Source organism: Chiloscyllium plagiosum, chromosome 42 (assembly GCF_004010195.1).
Source record: "Chiloscyllium plagiosum isolate BGI_BamShark_2017 chromosome 42, ASM401019v2, whole genome shotgun sequence".
In the NCBI taxonomy this organism is placed as follows: Eukaryota; Metazoa; Chordata; class Chondrichthyes; order Orectolobiformes; family Hemiscylliidae; genus Chiloscyllium; species Chiloscyllium plagiosum.
The window spans coordinates 7,952,515-7,973,861 of NC_057751.1; the positions used below are offsets into that span (position 1 = coordinate 7,952,515).

The window sequence follows — 21,347 nt, forward strand, 5'->3', positions numbered from 1 at the left end:
CTCCCCCACTTCTTTCACCTCGCTCCCTATTCCTTTTGAAACATCTAAACCCCAGAACATCCAACAACCTTTCCTGCCCCTGTGACATCCAAGTCTCTGTAATGGCCACAACATCATAGTTCCAAGCACTAACCCATGCCCTAAGTTCATCACCCGTATTCCCGGTACCTCTTGCATTAAAACAGCCCAGTTCTGCCACTTCACCAATCACACTGACTGAAACTTTTCCCTATCAACTGTCTATCCCTCCCCACAGATTCTCTGTAAGCTGTATTTGACTGTTCATGAGCCACGCCATCCTCAGATCCGTAGATCCGATTCCCAACCCACCCGCCAAACTAGTTTAAACCCTCCTGAAGAGCTCTAGTACAGTGAGGGGTTGGATTGGTTCAGGACGATATTCACTGGAGTTCATAATAATGAGGAAGGGATCTCATTGAAATCCAGCAGGATTAGACAGGGCAAGTTCGTGAAGGATGTTCCCACTGAGAGGGAAGCCCAGGACCGGAAGGGGCGACGGGGGGAGGGGGCAAGTCACAGTCTAAAGACATGGACAACATAATTTAGAACAAAGACGAGGAGAAATTTCTTCATCCAGAGAGTGGCTGAGGCTGTGGAATTGAGGCTGAGACACTGAATGATTCCAAAACGGAGTTGGGGATAGTTCATAGGGCCACAGGGATCAGAAGGTACAAGGAGAAACTGGGAATAAAGTACTGAGTTTAATGTTCAAATTGAATGGTGCACAAGGTTCGAAGAGCCGAATGAGTGACTCCAGCTCCAATTCTTTTCATTGCTGTGCCTCAATTTTATTAGAACCTGAGTCATTTTCCATTCCCTCCATCATTTTACCTGTTCTGTCATCTGCAACCTCCTGAATGCCTCCAACATATCTGGGTTCCTTCATTTCTTGCACACTTTTGATTTTAACTATTCCATTTTTGGCAAACTCCCAAAATATCTCCCTCCACCTCTGCCCACCTCATGCTTCTATTTCTTCAAGATGCTCCTTCGAACTTCCTGCTTTGACAAAATTGTGGTCAGCATGTCCCCAAGAGACTCTGCAGTCAAATTTTGTTCCAAAATATTCTGTGAAGCACCGTGGGGACATGCTGTTATGCAAATGTCCACAGACGAATGCAAGATGTAATGTTGCTTCATCCAAGTTGCCCATCTTCTCGAGAGGAGTCAACGTGAAGGTGGTATTCTTCGCAAAATTCTGAGTAGAGTGCAGGTTGTCATGAAGATGTGTCAGGGTTCTCACACTATTTACCTCTGTACTCTGACTCTGTTCAAGTGTTGTTTCAGCTCTGAAGATCATGTTTAAAAACATGGCACGTAAAAGTACTGCCAAAGTTGTCTTCCTGATGTCCACCACTCAGTTCATGCAAGACCCTTGCGACTTTCTTGACAGTCGGCACTCAGCCAGTGATATTGAGAATTAGTACCGTTCAAGTACTAATTAGCCACTTGCCCCATGACATGTACATCTTCTCTCTTCCTAGCAGACCCCCTCTGCTGGTATATATAGCCAACAAAGTACACAACGCAATTTTCAACACGTTACCATCCGTGACCTGTTACAAATCTCGAGGAACTACACTGGAGTGAGTCTGTCCCTTCGATAGAGATGGAGTAAGGGGGGGTGGCACTACCACTGAGAAAATCTCACCAGAAATAAAATGAAAAGCAGCGGTGAAAGTTCTGAAGTGATGTTTTGGCCGGGTTGACGAGGGATTGTCTGGCATTCTGTCTGCGACTGAAGTAATGAGCTCCTGGAGATGATCTGGAAGACAATTAAAAAACTGACTGCAGACAGCAGATCAACCCAGTTTATATGCATTGAATATGAAACCCAGAGGCCATTTTAAAAACAAAAATCAATGATCTGTTTTGAGTTGACTGTGGAAATCCTTTATATAAGTTCTTTTGAACAAAATTTATGCTGAGTTGTTGTAAAATATAAATCTCTCACATGACTGTTGACCCAGAATGATTATATTTTTATCTCCCTTTCATCTCCGGACAGTTCTGAAATTTTGTGCTCATCAAGTCAGCAATGCAGATTTCGACAAACGGAACTCTTTCCCATTTTTTTGGCATCAGTTGTCAACAGCCACCAAAACATTCCATGGTCGTGCACAGCATGTGTTACCTCTCACAGTCTCACAACCTCAGATGATGCATCCCCTGCTCCAACACCCTTCCCTGCCAAATCACTCCTTCCCCAGTTCCTGAAGAAGGTAAATTCTCAAACAGTTGCATCTCCTCCCCATCCCCTGAGAAGCTCTTGGCATCCGTTCAGGCTGGTCTTTTGTCATGTACAATCGTACCACATTCCAAGTTTGTGAAAATCTGCCCCATTTGGCGAGATTGATCAGTGACTGAAGCCCGCATTAGTACATTTCGTATTGTTGTACAGGGTAGCACACATAGAACACAGAACATGCAACAATACCATGCAGAACAGGCCCTCGATGTTGCGCCGACCTGTGAACTAATCTAAGCCCATAGCCCTACACTATCCCATCATCATCCATGTGCTTATCCAAGGACTGTTTAAATGCCCCTAATGTGGCTGAGTTCACTACATTGGCAGGCAGGACATTCCATGTCCTTACCCTTCTCTGAGTAAAGAACCTGCCTCTGAAGTCTGTCTTAAAATCTATCACCCCTCAATTTGCAGCTATGCTCCCTCTTACAAGCCAACATCATCCTAGAAAAAGGACTCTCACTGTCCACCCTATCTAATCCTCTGATCATCTTGTATGTCTCTACCAAAACACCTCTTCGCCTTCTTCTCTCCAATGAGAACAGACCCAAGTCCCTCAGCCTTTCCTCATATGACCTTCCCTTCCAGACCAGGTAACATCCTGGTAAATCTCCTCTGCACCTTTTCCAATACTTCCACATCCTTCCTGTAATTGGGGGGAGGGGGGGACCAGAACTGTACACAATATTCCAAGCGAGGCCACACTAACGTTTTGTACACACAGTTGTGACGGATCCCGCCCTCGGTTCCCAATCTTTTATATTCGGCCATATTCCTAAGGCAGGGAAATCTGAGCATCAATTGATCTTGGCAGAACTGGTCTGGAGTCAGGCATACCTGGAGTGGAAGGAAGTTCCTGGTCATTCCTTGCCCGGTTGTCAGGCAAAAATCCAAGGAAGTAGCACAGCAGAGAACATCCTCAATAGCAAGAGAAGAAGGTGCCATTTATGAGGAACAAACCCCTTTATCAGTCCTTGTACTGTTAATATCAGATACCTGATGTCCAGCTTCCCCTCACTACAGCATTATCAATGCGGCCCTCTCAACAGCTTCCATCCTGTAAAGTGAATCTACCAAAATGAGGAAGAGCAGGTCAAAGGTCAGTATCTGTTCAAGATGCTCCCACAGTGACCATGTGTCACCAGATGTTGACAATCATAGGCTGTGGGAATTTTTGGTTCAACACTCTTGGAATATGAAGCTGACATCAGTCACGGTGAGCAAAAGACTTTATTCTCGATTACTGCAAAAGCTCATCATGTTCCTTCACGGGTGGAAATTCGTGTTCATGACCCTCTTGTGACAAGAGAGTGACAAATCAGAAGGTTGGCTCTGAATTACCCTCTGAAAAGGCTGAGCAAACTACTCACTACAAAGGCAGTCAAGGATGGGCAATGATTGCTGACCTTGCCCGTGACATGAACATCCCGAGGAGGAAGTAAGAAAAAAGAATCAAGTCAACCAAATCCAGGAATACAAACTTACCACCAGTCAGAAAGCATACAGCGGACCATAATGAACAGAGAACAGTTCATTCTCTCCCAGTTGGGCAATTGCATCAGTAAAATTGAACTCACAGGTGTCCATTAGGCACAGTGCTCAGTTAAACATCAATATGAATGGCATAAGATGCAGAGGGATACCAGGAAATACTTCTGATAGGGTGAGGTTCTGTGATGTGGATTACATTGTCTGAAAGGATGGTGGACACAAACTCCACAGTAACATTCAAAAGAGAACTGGAAGACAATGGAGATAGTAACATTGACAGGTCCAATGGTAAGAGGAATGGGACTAACTGGAGAAATCCAACTGAGATCCAGAATAGGTACCATATTTTAAGGATCGACTTGAGGCAGACAGCTTTTTTAATCACGCAGGGAGTCAAAGGTTATGGGAGAAAAGCAGGAAGCTGGAGCTGAGGATTATCAGATCATCTCACTGAATGGCAGGGGAGATTCAAGAGGTTGAATGGCCAGCATTTATTGCTGCATCCCTAATTACCCAGAAGGCAGTTAAGAATCAACCACATTGCTCTAGGTCTGGAGTCACATGTGGGCCACACCAAGTAAGGTTTCCTTCTCTGAAAGCCATTACATGTCCACCTCACCCTTATCCACAAATGTCGATTTTAAGAATGCACTGAGCTCAACTCCCAAAGCTTGCACTTTCTTACTGGTCCATGGCAAGAAATGGTTGCTCAGACTTGACAGGCCAGATTATCTGCTTCCATGATCGGATATTGTATGAGTCCATGAGTTACTGTGAAGTGTTGACTCCCTGCACTATGTCAGAGGGCAGTTCAGAAAGTCAAACAGGTACATCAGATTAAGCAAGCAAGGTAGATTTCCTTTCTTGAATGGCTTGGGTGAACCAGATTTTGTTTTAACTTAGGGCAATTGATTCTCATTTCACTGTTCATAGCTTCCTTCGGCATCTGGATTTATGAGTAGAAGTTAAATTCCACCAGCTCTCATCACAAGATTTGCATGTATAATCCCAGAATATAAGCCTCAGCTTTTGGACTGCAAGTCCAATGGTGTGTGCATCTGCCATGGTCTTTTCTGTTGCACCATGAAGCAACTGTTCCCCTGTGAATCTTCATATAACGTCAACAAGAAATCAATGTTTTTACATTCAACACCTCTTCCACCAAAATCAAGGCTTCTCTTCACCTTCATTGACTTGTTGCCCAATAACTTTTATCGTTTTCCTTTCCTTTTCTGGACTTCTCCTTGCACCATGTATTATTTCAGATCTTTCTGCATTAAACTGAATTCCTGCACATCAAGTTCGACGTGCGCAGAATAAACTGATAAATGTTTTGGCTTATCAACCCCATAATCACAATTGTATTTTAAGTAAGAGAAAATACATCACATATTAAACAGGTAGATGTAACAGCGAGAAGGAGACAGCCAAATCAATATGGAGAGACATCAGTTAATGATAACAAGGGCTAAGCATCAGCGGCTCAAGGTGAACAAACAGATAGTGGGCTCATTAGCTGAATGAAAGAAGCTGCAAGGAATTGCAATGCGATAAATCAAACCACCTTCAATATCAAACAAATGCAACTGGGATAGCACAGGGTTGAAGGTACAAACAACTGCAGAAGATAAATGACTTTTCTTCAAATGACAACAGGGTACAAGGGAGGAAAGTGTGCAAGTCTTGTATAGACTGTGATCCCCATGAATTTGTAACATCAGGGCCTTGATACAAGTCACTGCCTTTCTGATGTTGGAGCAGAGTCTTCCAGTCTCAAGGTACTTCTAACTCGATGACTTATGCCTGGTACATAATGGAAAGGCTCTGGAGAGTCAGGAAGGCAGTTACGCACACAGAACTGACAATCTCTGACCCGATCCTCTGGTCATTGTATTTCTGGAGTTGGCCCAGTTCAGTTTCTGGTCCATCCTGTGAGGACTTGTACTGTTGAAGAAAATGATGATGGGACCATCAATCAAGGTTGAGGAGAGATGATTTGATTCCCACAGTCCAAACATGCGCATGTTTCCCTGTGACCATTTATTCCTGCACTGGTTACAAATCTGTCTATCTCAGCCTTGAAAATATTTAACAACCAAATCTCGACAGCCCTTCGAGGTAAAGAATTCCCTTTCTTACCTTGTTAACTCAAATTTATTTGGTTTGTTCTAAACCATGGAATCTTGAGATTTTACTCTCTTCCCAAACTTGGTTGACATTCCAGACGTGAACATGGGGAAGCAATAGCCTAGCGGGATCATTACAGACTGCTAATCCAGAGACCCAGTTTATGTTCTGGGGACCTGGGTTCGAATCCTACTAAGGCAGATGGTGAAATTTGAAGAAATAAACACCTGGAATTAAGAATCTAATGATGACCATGAATCCATTGTCGATTGTCGTAAAAATCCCATCGAGTTCACTCAGGTCCTTTAGGGAAGGAAACTGCCATCTTTACGTGTGACTCCAGACCCACAGCAATGTGGTTGACTCTTAACTGCCCTCTGGGCAATTAGGAATGGGCAATAAATGCTGAGCTTGGCAGCAATACCCTCATCCTGTAAATAAACGAAAAAAAAATGTGGAACCTGATGCTCAATCAAAATGCTCGACAACGGAGGGAATATTTGCTTGTTGAAGGGTAGTTATTGTTGTCATGTAGGCAAGAGCACTATCAATTCAGACATGTACTACTGTCCAATAGCAGTTGGATTATCTGCTCCCTCACGGCGTCAATTAAGGGATCAATATCAGCCAGATCACAAGCGGTGAGGACCACTGCATCTCTCAGAAATAGTGCCGTGGGATCCTCAGAGCCATCTGAGAGATCGAATGGGATCTCAGTTGAACAAGCATGAAGAGAAAGCAGGAATGGGGTAATGAAATTGTACAGCCATGATCACATTGAATGGTGGTGCAGGCTCGAAGGGTCAAAGGGCCGACTCCTGCACCTATTTTTCCAGTGTTTCTACGTTTCGCCTCACTTGAAAATGGCAAAACCGACACACCGTGGAGTACAGGCTCAGGTCAGCGGAACTGGAACCCATCACCACCTGGTTCACAAGTGACATCGAGTGAACCACGGTGAGGTCAAGTATCTGGGATGAAACACATCAGGCCAACGATCAGTCGAGGAGGAAGTTTCCACAGGGAGCGAGTGACTCCAGCCTGGAGGGATGTCCATTTGGATCAGAACAGGCGCAGGACACGATTTCGAGTGTGACGAGCTCCGTAGCAGAATAGACCACCCTGAGCCAGCATCCGGACCCGCAGGGTTTCAGAAGAATCCACCCAGCTGAGGTTCTGGCAGATGTCAAGGCGAATCTCAGGAAAGCAGGAGAGATAGAGGTGACAAACATATAAGTGTCGCCGGGTGGATTGATTCTACGCCCGTCAGACTCAGAAAAGTGAAAGGAACTCATCAGCCACCTCAGTAATCCACAAAACTGGCCCATAGTTTGGACCGATTCATCACGAAGGGTGAGGCCGCACAAGAACTGAACGGTCACTGATGTTTCCTCTCCTTTTCACGTCCAAAGCAGGAATCTCATTACATCCCCTGGTGGGATTTTACTCTGAAAACAACAAATGTTTGGATATCACATGGGTTCAGGCAGCATCCATGGAGACACAGTAAGTTAACGTTTCGAGTCTAGATGACTCTTCATCAGAGCTGAAGCGTGGAGGGGGTACCACTAATGCAATAGTGAGTGAGTGTGGGGAGAATGGTGGTTGTCATCATACCCTACTAATTTAAAGTTCGGCATTTTCTAATGACCCCAACAGGGCATTTGACTTGTATCACAACTCCCCTCACCTCTGTCCAAGGCCCCAAGGGATCCTTCCACATCCGCCAGAAGTTTACCTGTACATCTACCAATGTCATCTACTGCACCCGTTGCACCCGGTGTGGTCTGCTCTACATCAGGGAGACAGACGCCTTCTTGTGGACTATTTCAGAGAACATCTCTGGGACACCCGCACCTGCCAACCCCACCACCCTGTGGCTGAAAACTTCAACTCCCCCTCCCAGTCAGCTAAGGACATGCAGGTCCTGCACCCCCTCCATTACCAAACTGTTTCCATCCGTCGCCTGGACGAAAGATGCCTCACATTCCACCTGAGGACCCTGCAACCACACGGGATAAAAGTGGTTTTCAACATGTTCCTCATTTCCCCTCTCCCCACATTATCTCAGTCCCACGACTCCAATGCCGCACTGCTCTCTGGACCTGTCCATCACCGCGCCCCATCCCCCCCAACCCCGACCTATCACCTTCATCCACCTATCACTTTCTCAGCGTCCTTCCGCCCCACCTCCACCCATTTACCTCTCAGCCCTGGCCCACAATCCTCATTCTTGATGAAAGGCTTATGCCCAAAACGTCGATTCTCCTGCTCCTTGGATGCTGCCTGACCTGCTGTGCTTTCCAGCAACACGCTGCTTTGTTCTGCCAAACACTATGTGCCATTTCAATAGCTGTTAACTCTCTGCAAAACTACCGTCTGCTTTGAATATTCAAAACGGTGGCCATAATTTTGAAGACCTCCCTGGTGCCACTGCAAAGGACTCGAGGACAGAGCTTGCACAAGTCTTCTTTCATCATCCACACACACTCTCACATGATGGGATTGCCCACGGCGTAACACAGAAGTCAGCCCACTCAGATTGCCCTGTGTTCTCGACGTCAGACCAGTTGAGCCCTACTCCCAGCTTATTCCACATCCCTGCAACCTTTACCTACATCTCTTGACAAGCACAGGCTCCATGAGGTCTGCCACACCAGCATCAGATCACCCAGAACTGGGCCCTGGGTCTGTGGTTCATTCCTTCTGTGGATAGAGGTGCATTCAATAAAATCACCCATGTTCACACACCGAGTGCTGACCCTGTCTTATGACAGAGGTCAGGTACACAGCAAGCCAGAATGAACAGTGAAGGAGAAAGTGGGGGAATATAGAGGGGAAACAGTAGAAAAGCAATGCAACACCAGAGTTTCCAAAGTCAATTGGTAATAATGAGTTGTAATGTAAATGTGACAATCCATCTCCATCAGGAGATTGAATCTGGAGACTCAAACTGCAACCTCTATGAAAGCAAAAACATATTTAAGTCATTGGCCTTTCTGTATAAAAATGTCACATTCCCCTGTAGAACAAATTTGTATTCTTCAAGAAAACTTGATTAAATTCAGTGCGTCGCACCATCTTTTTTTATCTCATTGCTAACAGTGAGATAATTATTATCTCTGGGCATCAGAGAGTTGTGTGAGGTCTAATTCCCAAGCCTACAGTTAAACATTGGTTCATTAAATCAATCTAATAGCTAAGTGCTTGTCTTTTTTATTATTCTGAAAATATACTGAAACCTTCAAGTTTGAATAACAAGCAAATCAGGCCACATTCCTGTCAGGATGGCTGTTTTCCACAAGATCTGAAGTGCATCTCTCCGGTTTCGATCCACAAAAATCAATAACGTTCAGGATTATCTGCCTAAGGATTGGAGAAAGTCTTCACAAAGCTGCAGCGAAAGACATCTTCTTTAGTCTATGTCCAACAATTGGTCAGAAGTCACATGACACCAGGTTACTGCCCAGCAGGTTTATGTGAAATCACAAGCTTTCCGAGTGCTGCTCCTTTGTCCAGTGGAGTCAGAAAGCGCTCCAAAAGCTTACGATTTCAACGAAACCTGCTGGACAATACCCCGGTATCATATGACTTCTGACCTTGCCCACCTGTCACAAAGCTGGTCCTTTTTTCTCAAGAATACTGCGTCCTTGGTTTCTTTCAGAAGGGTCGTAAACAGGCCAGGATTCAAAATGTCTGGGTTTGGTCGAGAGATGAAAGGCCTTTTTGTTTATACATAAACAGATGAGTCTTTAGGTCAAAGCTCTTATGTTTTCAGAAGTAACCTGTATAAGACAAGGGAGCGTGGCCAGCTCTCTAGCTGAGCAGTTCAGTTTTGAACTTTATCTCAGAGTTCAGCAGTGGGCTGTGTGGAAACAGGCTGCTCGACTCTCTCTCCTTCTGCCCTTCTAACTTTGACCTTTGTTTCATTTTTACTGTCTTTGAGGGGTTTGTTTATTGGGACTGTTGTGCATATTCAGAACAGCATAGTTAAGTCTAGGTTGGATAGACTGAGGTCAGTAGGTGTTCTTTATGCTGTTCTTTGTATTTCATTTCATAATTTTGTGAATAAATTTTTGTCTGTTTTAAAACCTGACGGTCAACCCAGCTAACTTACTCCAGATAATTTTCAGTGTACACTTACCAAAACAAACTGCAAAGTTACGGTCTGGGCTGCCTGCTTAACAATGTTTTGAGTGGTCTGGCCTAGTCCATATCACACCCCAGTCCAACACCAGCACCTCCACATCATACATCCCACACAGGACAACACCTACTGCATTTTGGTAACAAAAAATAAGAGCACAGATCATGTTGAAGGTGATGATTTACTTCAATGAACATCTCCATTTGAGAAAAGGATTTTGTTAACAAGGCCAGCATTTGTTGACTATCCTTCATCATTGTTGTGGTTCTGTTCGGATGAATGCCATGCCTCTAGGAGTTCCCTGGCTGTTCTCTGTCTGGCTTGCCCTGTGATAGTAGTGTTGTCCCAGTCGAATTCATGTTGCTTGTTGTCTGTGTGTGTGGCTACTAAGGATAGCTGGTCGTGTCGTTTCGTGGCTAGTTGATGTTCATGTATGCGGATTGTTAGCTGTCTTCCTGTTTGTCCTATATAGTGATTAGTGCAGTCCTTGCATGGTATTCGTCTTGCTCATATTGGGTATCGGGTCCTTCGTTCTGGATGATCCTTCATCATCCTGAGGATGGTGATGGGGCGTCACCTTCTTTAATTACTTGCTGCCCCGTGCATCAATGTTGTGTTGTCACAATGAGAGAGAAACGTTCTGACACAGCGTCAGTGCAGCAACAAGTGATACAGCTCCAAGTCAGGGTAGTCTGTGGCTTGAAGGATGTTGTATGGAGTCTGCCAATCAATCGCTCATCCACTGTGAATGAGTTCATTTGAATCACTGAGACACAGTCCTGGTCACCAAATAGAGACCGCAGCAAACATTGTGATTTCTGGCTCCGTGCATCATGAAACCAGCAGGCAGAGTCACAACATTGTATACATACAGCACAAGGAGTCCTTCAAGGTGGACTCTCTTAAAGTCAAGACACACAAGACAAGAGGATGTAACTTCCACAGAGGGAACACTGGCTTTGGAAGGCTGAGGAGCAAACTGGATGTGTGACTGTTCAGTTCAAGGGTACCCCACCCTCAACTCGACTCATTTTCTCAATGCACTGCAGTGGGATGTGAGTTTACACAGCACAGTGAACGCCTTGACACCAATCCTGTAATGTCATTACTGAAGCACATCGCCCACCGGAAGCTCAAATTTTTTTATTCACTCAGGGGATGTGGGCAGCTCTGGCTAGGCCAGCATTTATTGCCCACTCCTGACAGCCTAGAGGGCAGTTAAGAGTCAACCACATTGCTGTGGGTCTGGAGTCACATGCAGGCCAGACCAGGTAAGCACGGCAGATTTTCTTACCTAAAGGAGGTCAGTGAACCAGACGGGTTCTTACAACAATCAACATTGGGTTCACACTCATCACCAGAATATTAATTCCAGTTTTTTAATCATCCACCTGCCTTGCTGGGGTTTGAACCCGGGTTCCCAAAACATTAGCTGAGTTACTGGATTAATCGTCTCGTGATTATACCACTAGGCCATTGCCACCCACAAATTCTTCTGTCATGTTTGGGGGGGATGAAGTACTGAACATTCCTCTGACTTCTGGAAGGGGACAGGCATTGAGCATGAAGCTCAATTTTAATCTCAGGTGATAGAAGCCAAAAGGCATTGCACTTGACAAATAATGAGACAATCAGACAGGGTGCATGCACTCAGTGAGTGACCAGACAGTAGACTCAGTGAGCTGCAAGTGTTTGCACTGGTCCCATTTTAGTGCCTTCATGAAGTACCTTGCATATTAACTGCTGAGATTTCTACCGGAGTACTGGCTCATGATGTCTGCTGATGGGCAGATTGTCTTCCAAAAATATATTTATTTTGACAATGCAGAGCAGGACCATGTTACTGTTTGAGTTTTATCGAAACACTTCAGTCTGGTGCTGATGGGAGAAATGTGATTTTTTTACAAGGCAACCTGACTCAACTGCAGATTCAGAACTTCATTTATGCTGGATGTGACAAAAATATCACTGCATGAAGGACTTAACTCCTTCGCCCTGGATCAGTTGGATATTTGGCAAGTTCCTTCATTGCAATCACAAAGAAATAGGGCCCCATTGAGAATCCTGCAAAACGTAGCACTGCAAGAACAATTTAACCCCTCTGCTCTGGATCGGTTGAATGTTTGGCACGTTCAACCTTCATCGCTATCGGAAAGAAATATGGTCCCACCTTCATCGCTATCGGAAAGAAATATGGTCCCACTGAGAGTCTTGCAAAACGTATTGCCTGACTGAATGAGAATGGAAGAGGGTCATTTGGAAATTCTTCCATGGGAGATGTGACGGAGACAGAGTGAAAGAGGGAGAAGGCTTTTAAAATTCTCACCCTTACTTGCAAATTCCTCTATGCCCCTGTCCTTCCTGACAAGGAATGAGACCGCAAACGCATTGGTCCAATGGTCGAAGAGCAATATAAGCATCACGTCCGGGAGTCTGGGCAGAAATCTGGAAGGGGTCTGTTCCAGAGAGGGATGCACCACCTCAAAGCAGAGAATGCATAAACACATAACAAATTAAGATTTTGTGGAAATCTACCAGGGGAGACTTCACCATTCTGAGGGAGAGGAAACCTGACAGGCAGAGATAACCAAACCAGAATTACGAGAGGATGTGCAAGTCACAATCCATGGTCCGCAGGAGCGGCGCTACCAATTTAACAATGACTTTGTGCCATCAAGAAATAGTATTGTTACTTTCAGAGATGGATTTTGTCCTTTTTTTTTACAGAGACGTTTTAAGGCAGAGGTGATGAGCAGTCCATCAGAGCCACGAGAATAAACAGCTTGTGATGCCTTGGGGCTTATTTTAAAAGTTGGAACAATAGAAGCAGCCTGAATGGGTGTGGTCAAGCTCTCACAGAACCATAATTTTTAGTTTTAGCTTTCAGCAGTTGTGTCTTGAAGAAGTGGAAACTATTTTGTTCTCTCTCTCGGTTACAGCCAAAAGCTGGGGCTTGTCTTGCTGCTACTGGAATTTGCAATGAGATACAATCTGCATTTTGCCGAGGATGTGCTTATGGGATGTTTCTATATTGGAACAATTATATAGTCACAGACATATACAGCACGGAAACAGACCACTCTGTCCAATCCGTCCATGCCAACCAGATATCCGAAATTAATTTAATTCCATTTGCCACCACTTGGCCCAGAACCCTCTAAACACTTCCTATTCATGCACCCATCCAGATGCCTTTTAAATGTTGTAATTGTACCAGCCTCCACCATTTCCTCTGGCAGCTCATTCCATACACGCACCACTTTTTGTGTGAAAAAGTTGACCCTTAGGTCCCTTTGAACTTTTTCTGCTCTCACCTGAAACCTATGCCCTCTGATTTTAGACTCCCCACAACCTCCACCCCACCCCCAACCCACCCCAGGAAAAAGACCTTGTCCATTTACCCTATCCATGTCCCTCATGATTTTATAAACCTCTATAAGGTCACCCCACAGCTGCCAATGCTCCCGGGAAAACAGCCCCAGCCTATTCGGCCTATCCCTGAAGCTCAAATCCTCCAACCCTGGCAACATCCTTGTAAATCTTTTATGAGCCTTTTCAAGTTTCATAACATCCTTCTCATAGGAGGGAGACCAGAATTGCACACAATATTCCAAACGTGGCCAAACCAATGTCCTATACAGCCGCAACATGACCTCCCGACCCCTACTGAGACTCTGATTTACAACTCTATGACCCAGATGTGACTGAAATCAATTTTTTGTTAAAAACAGAGATCAGCATTCTTTACACTTCCAATTTACGATCGAATAGGATCTGGAAGGGAAAAGGTTACAGGTGCCCTGCACTTAAAAGGTATGGTGCTCAATGATTTTAGCATTTGACAACACAGCACAGAGCCAGACACTGACAGAAGGCTAATCATCTAGCGCGTGCTTTAACTAACATCCTTCTTCAAAGATATTCTTCTATGGAGAAGGAAAAGCATGGAAGAGTGGAGATGGCTGGAGTTGAAATCCATTCTGATTCCCTGAACCGCTCTGCCAAGGTTGAGGTGAAATTGAGCCCCTGATCCGTGTGAAACAGTGACTGGAAGGAGCAGTCAGGCAGCCGAGTGATGCTACCTATCGAAAGCGACCAGGAGCCAGTGGATTGTGTACTCTTAATCTTTACAGTTCCATGAGTCCCTTCCTGTAAGCAAGTGGCTGCTTTGCAGATTGTGTCAATATGAGACCAGGAAGGAGAGGAAAGGGGTTAAGTGTCGATCTCGAAGCCATTGTCAGAACATTCAACCCATAACGCAACCTGACAATTGAGTGAACATCATGCAATCTGTGATGGAAGATGTGCCATTTCTGTGCCTATGTGTTTCAATACAATTCATTTCAGAATCTGGATTTTGAACTCATGGCGTATGGGATTTTGCCTGTGTGTTTCGAGGGGTTTTATGATGGTATTTCAAGAACCGCGACTCTTTTTTAAAATCAATGCGAGAGAGAGAATTCCTGGAGTAGGTTGGACCTGTACTCATTGGCATTTAGAAGAATAAGAGGTGACCTTATTGCAACACACAAGATACTTATGGGACATGACAGGGTAGAAGCAGAGAAGCTATTTTCCTTTGTGGGAGAGCGAAGAACCAGAGGGCATAATTTAAGACACAGATGAGGAGGAATTTCTCTGCTGCATGGACCTGTCCACATCCCTGATTTCGTTGAGCTTCAACTAAGTGAAGCCAGCGCCATCAGAATGTTCGCTATACCTACGAATGTGACTCCCTCCCAGTGCCAGCTGTTCCTAAATACTGAGGTGAATGACAGGGTTTGAGATATTCACCGCGAAATATCACTTAACATTCATGTAATCAGCAGCAGTGTCAGTTCTTTGCTGTGCACGGACCTTCTGATTAAAAAGCACTGCTTCATGTCACAGGCTTCCCAGAAACACTCTTATCTAAATTTGGAGTGAATCATTTTAATAAAAAGCTCCAAGTGATGCTCTACTTTTCTTAACTTATGTTCAATATTTAAATTTCGCTGAACAGAGAATAATTGATGCAAGGAGAACGGGATTCTGGTTTCATTAAGAAAACTGAACTGCCCGGGAGTGAGGCATCTAATTCACTTGTGGCTGGGGAGCAATGTGGTTGTAATTAGGATCGCCTCTTTTGAAAAATGTATGCTTGGATGGAAATTGTCTCTGAGCAACTGCTGACCTCTCTGAATCAATTTTTTCTTCCTTCACTGCCATGTCACTCATTTTCAATAGCATAATTTCTTTTTATGTAGCTCCTGTTGTTTTGCAGCACATGTTATGCACTGCAAGATCTAATCTACTCATTCCCTGATAAAAAAAAAGGCAACCGTATACCAGTCAAGCCACAAGACCATGCAGTAGGCGAGAGGTCCTTCAGCCCATCAAAAAGATGTCACCAATGCACTTTGCTGCACTTGGCCTCAAATGTTCTGACACCTGAAATACTTTTTTCAGGTTGTGAGGCTTCCTGCCTCAAATACCCTCCAAGGCAGTCTAATCCAGATTTCCATCATCCTCTGCGCAACCAGTTTTCCCTTCAAATCCACTCTAAACTTCCCGCCTTTCACCTTCAGATCACATCCCCTTGTTACTGACCCTGCCATAAAGGGGAACAGATACTCTCCATTCATCCTGTTCAAGCACCTCATAATCTTACTGACTTCTGTCAGTCTCCATCGTTCACCCTCACTCCCCCCACCCCTCCCCACCGCCGCCCCCACCCCGCCAACCTTCTTTGCGCCCAAGGAAACAATCTGAACTGCTGAAATACCCCATCCCAGAAAACATCCTGGTGAATCCCCTCTGCACACTCTCCACTGCCATCACATCCTTCACATTGTGTGGTGAGGAGAACTGCACACAGTACTCCAGCTGTGACCCAAACCTAAAATAGTATCGCTCCAACATAATCCCTCTGCTCTTTTAATCTATGCCCCAACCGTGAAAGGTAATTGTCCCTTTGTGCCTTCTTAATTGCCCCGGTCTACCAAGATTGCTCTGTTCCTCTGAGTTTGCTCATGTCTGACCAGTCATTGAGTGCTCCGTTGTTGGTCAACAGATGACTTCCTCGCACTTTTCGAATCCGACCATGGATTCTCTTCACTCCCACCTCGTGTTCAGGAAGCAATGTGGATGCGTCATCCTGAAGACAGCAATCTCAGACAGTGCAGCACACCCTCATCACTGCAGTATGTCGTGGGTTTAAGGCTTGGAGTGAGGTTACCTTGGGAGACCCATCCAATTCAGACGTGCACCTGTCACCACTCAGGCGAACCTGAAAGAGGGTACGGCCAGAGAGGTGTGCGAGAAAGAAGGTGAGACAATGCATTGTCCCTTGGTATGGTCATGATCGGAGGTGTTACAGAAGAGTGGACAGCAGCTCTACAACTGAGACCAATGCTGCGCGTCCAAGTTCTGGCCAATGGCTAATGAAGAGCAGCCAGACTGAGAGTTGACCTCCTTCCAACCTATGTCAATGGCCAAGAACCTGGCAGCACTTTTTTTTCGGCCACGTGTGATGTGGAAGATGTCAGAGCTTTGACTGTCACTTATCCTTACTCTTGACAAAAAACATCCAGGCCAAAGTGAAACTTGTCACAGCAATAGGACACCCTGAGTGATCTATAATGCTGCCAAGTGAAGATGCTTTCACCAGCCAGGAGACAGATTTCCAAGAGACAGACACCCGCTGACAATCTGTGTATTTATCGAGACTGATATAAACTTGTTGGTTCAGTCGGGATGAAGTCCCACACTGCATGTTGAGGCGTGGCTGTCCACTGTGGATTATTTCTGTTTTCCAACCCACACCACCATGTGCGCACGGTGTTTGCAATCCATTCCCACCGTGTCACCTTACACCAACTCCACTTCTGTGTTGAGGCCAAAGGTGAGAGAAAGTTGGTTCACAGACTGGGAGTGGCCTTCATATGGAGTTCATTCAACAATGGGGCCAAGGATGGAAATCATGTTGAGATTCCGGGTTGACCTTTGAGGGATCAAAGTTGACTCTTGATCATTGACGAACTTGCAGGCATCCTGGAAAACTTTCCCTTACCTCAATCCAAGGTTCTATAGGCATAATTTTGTCAAACGCTGAAGGAGTGTCAACTGTTGTTGGCTCATCAGCCCTGGCAACAATGTGAGCTCAGCCCATGAGAATTTCGATTTTTCTCAGGTATTGTGATGCCACTCTGAGGCTATGAAGCAAAGTGGACACCACTTCATCATGTCCTATCACTTACGGCTACTTCTCAGAGCCCTGCGTTTCATGGATAACAGTTTTAGTGAGGTGGTCACACCTAAGGTGCAGGCAGGGAGTAGCTAGGTGACCACCAGGAAAGCCAAAGGGACCAGGCGGATGGCGCAGGAATCCCCTGTGGCCATTCCCATCGACAACAAGTATACCGTTTTGGACACTGTTGAGGGGAATGACCGTTCAAAGGAAAGCAGCAGTCATCATGTCAGTGGCACTATGACTGGCACTGGGGCACAGCAGGAAAGAATAAAATTAAGGAGGACCTTAATTTTAGGAGACTTGATAGTTAGGGGGACAGACAGGAGATTCTGTGAATGGACTCACAAACTCTTAACATTCGCCTGTACCTGTGTTTTTGCTTTTGCCGCTGTTTACCTATTATTTACTTATCTAGGCTACTTAACTCTGTGATCTGCCTGTATTGCTCACAAAACAAAGCACTTCATTTTTCCTCGGCGCACGTGACCATAAATTAAGTTCAGTTCAATTCAGTTTGGGCCAAAATGCTGTATGACTCTATGACTGTCTGCATGGAGTTTGTACGTTCCCACTTGTCTGTCTGAGTTTCTCCCAGGTGCTCCAATTTCTGACCTCAGCCCAGGGATATGGAGGTAAGGTGGCTTGCCATGGCTATGGGTACAGAGTGGTGGGTTTGGTTGGACGGTATGCAGTTGGAGAGTTAGTGTCGACTTGATGGGCTGAATTGTCTCTTTCTACACACTGCAGGGGTTCTATGACTCTAGTTTAGAGGTCCCTTGGGGTCCAGCATTTCCAATAAACACTCCCATGTCAGCAGTGAGGGGGGGGGAGGAGAGGTGGGGGGAGACAGGAAGAGAAGAGGCGCGGTGAGGAATTTGAGGAGGTTGTTTGGCAACGGGTCGAAGAACTTGGAACAAATTGTTTAATTTTCCACCCTCTTCTTACTCCAATAAGGTTGTCCATGAAAACAAGATCACCAATGCAGAATGACATGCAAATTCGTGAAGCGTTCCATATTTTTAAGTGGGCAACACGGTGGCTCAGTGGTTAGCACTGCTGCCTCACAGCGCCAGGGACCCAGGTTCAATTCCAGCCTCGGGTGACTGACTGCATGGAGTTTGCACATTCTCTGCGTGGGTTTCCTCCGGATGCTCCGGTTTCCTCCCACAGTCCAAAGACGTGCATGTCAGGTGAATTGGCCATGCTAAATTGCCCATAGTGTTAGATGCATTAGTCAGAGGGAATTGGGTCTGGGTGGGTTACTCTTCAGACGGTTCAGTGTGGACTTGTTGGGCCAAATGGACTGTTTCCACACTGTAGGGAATCCCATCTAAACCCCTACTCAGATGAGCATAATATCAAATTACAAGCTTCAATCACAATTATTGTACAAGCTACACAGGCCTGCACTTCTATGACCTTGCTGGAAGTTATTGAATTTCTCTTTGTTTTCCACTGGTTCCCAGGATCGATTCAACTGGTGCACATAATTCTGCTTCAGCGTTTTTCAGAGATTACATAGCGGGTGGTCACACTGCTCTTCAAAACTCAAAGACTACCTGGTTTGTGGCTTCAAAAGCTGTAGTTGACTTGGTCTGCTTCAGTTGACTCATTTACAATATCATTGTCTGTCAGCTACAAGACAACTTCAATAAAAACACGCACGCATGCAGCCTTGGTTGTGAGGAAGACGTGGCACGTGGGAGTTGAAGCTCTCTCTTTTACACAAGTGGTTCTCACTCTTACTGATTGCCAGGTGATGCTCTTGAAGTGTGAGGTGAGACAACAGACTGCACAAGAAGCAAGGTTCATCAACTCTAGCTGAACATATTCCAAGATATAATGGTATAAGTGACATGACAGAGAGCCAACAGTGTGTAGATGGTGAATGCCACTTGAGTAAAGGGGATAAGAGCAAGTTAGAATGAGGTACAATGTTTAAAAACATAACCAACTTTCTAGTTTCTTGTTTCTCATTGCACATTATAGTTTCCAGGATTTATCACTGGCTGACAAGAGGGAGAATCTTCACTGTCTTCACCCTCCTGAACCCAAAGTCCAGTGTTGCTACCTGATATGATTTCATCAGGACCTTAAACCAAGTGTTTTAATTGTATATTTATATGTAAATTTATATAATTGAAAAGCTTCTGCTCAATTAAAATCATCTGCAAAATGGAATAATCAAATGACAAACCTTCAAAATAGGCTGAATCAAGGGTCAGAATAAAATCCACTTCCAAGACAAACCTCAGGACATTAATCGGTCAATTGTGTGACAGCTCAAAATCCAGGAGTGCAATTAAGTGGAAATAGCGATCTTGGGCCACACTGCTAATTCTCAGACCTTGGGGTTACACCCAAGGGAGCTGCAAGTTCAAACCCCGTACAATTCAGTGACCCAAGTGCAAGATTCAGGCCGCCTACTTGATTGGAGACTGAAAGTGTGCAGTGTTGTTGCAAGTTCTGCTTTTTGGATGGTGACTACAAATAGGACAGCCTTACTAAGAGCACAGGCCTTAATTTCAGCATCCCCTCCAGCAACAATCAATATAACCAAGCAATATGGACACTTTCTGAGTGCACTTTGTGGAAGCTTGCTGTGCCCTTTCTTGCTTTCCCCTAAATTTTTGACAGTCACGACAGTTCAATGGTGCTCCACCACCTCCAAAGCGTGATTTGTGTCACTGATTTTGCAAGGTCATACAGGGATCATCTAAATGCAAACATGACCCTCCTTCATCAAGGAACATTCACGCTCACAGAATTGCCAAGCAATGACCATCTTTGAAATCAGAAAATCTAACCATTATCCCTTCTGATTCAATTACATTGCCATCAGTCAACCCCCGCCCCCACCACACCACACCACACCAGCTCAACATCCTGGGAGGTACTGTTGACAAGGTGCACTGCAGAGATTCACCACAACTTCTTTGGCAGCACCTTCAAAACCCACACCCGCTACATTTAGAAGGACAAGTGTAGCAGAAACATGAGAACGCCATCACCTGAAAGTTAATCTCCACACCACTCCACCACCCTGACAGGAAAATACATTGCGTTGGTCCAATGTCACCGAGTCAAAATCCCAGAACTTTCCACCTTACAGCATTGTGGGTGGAACTACACCAAATAGACTTCAGCAGTTCACAAAGGCAGCTCACTACCTTCTGGGATAGCACAGTGGGTCAGTGGATAGCACTGCTGCCTCACAGCACCAGGGACCCGGGTTTGATCCCACCCACTCCATGGTCGACTGCCCGTATGGAGTGTGCACACTCTCCCCATGTCTATGTGGATTTCCTCCAGGTCCTCCCGGTTTCCACCCACAGTCCAAAGATGCGCAGGTTCCGCAGAGTGGCCATGCTAAATTGCTCATACTGTCCAGGGATGGGTGGGTTAGCCATGGGAAAGGCCAGGTTGGAGGGTGCGTATGGCTAAGGTCCTCTTTGGAGGTTCGGTGCGGACTCGATGGGCCAAATGAGCTGTTTTCATACGTTAGCGATTCTTGACCCTGCAGGTCAAGGCAATTATTGCTGGCCTGACCAGCAATGCCCACATCCCATGAATAGGTGATGAAAATCCAAGTCTACGAACACGAATAGGATTAAACAATGTCACTGCATGGCATTGTTAAATTCCTGTGTGCAACAAAACAGGGGAACTTTCCATCACTTCACCTCAGCTCTGATGCCGAGTCATCTAGACAATGATTCATTAGCTTGCTCTCTCTCCATGAATACTGCCTGATCCACTGTGATATCCAGCATTTTTTGTTTTCAGAACTTTCCCCATGCACTGGTGAATATTTATATCTCAACCACTCTAACAGGTAATGTTGCAATTTGTCTCTTCGCAGAGTGTGGAGGCTACATGGGTGCAAGCTTTATTGGTGCACCTCCCTGATACTTTGGAGGTGCTCCTTTGCGAATTCTCAGAGATCTGTGAAGTTGCAATGCTCATGGGAGCTTGTGCGAGCTTCACTTTGTGTCCAGCTAATGTGATTGACAATGCTTTTTCAGGTGGTTAACCACTGCATTCAATTAGTACACACTCCAGATTCACGCTCCATTAAC

At 45.2% G+C, this 21,347-nt stretch overlaps 1 long non-coding RNA gene across 2 annotated transcripts in view; it reads right to left on the reverse strand.

Annotated features, from left to right (window-relative positions):
• The window catches only part of LOC122543232, a 184,500-nt gene that overhangs the window by 47,220 nt on the left and 115,933 nt on the right, over positions 1-21,347 (reverse strand). Inside the window, exon 4 of one of the 2 annotated variants that reach the window (XR_006309967.1) lies at positions 1,734-1,786. The exons of the other annotated variant lie outside the window; for it this stretch is intronic. This is a non-coding gene — a long non-coding RNA (uncharacterized LOC122543232). Of the gene's footprint in view, positions 1-1,733; positions 1,787-21,347 lie in introns of those variants that run through there. 2 annotated transcript variants of the gene reach the window in all.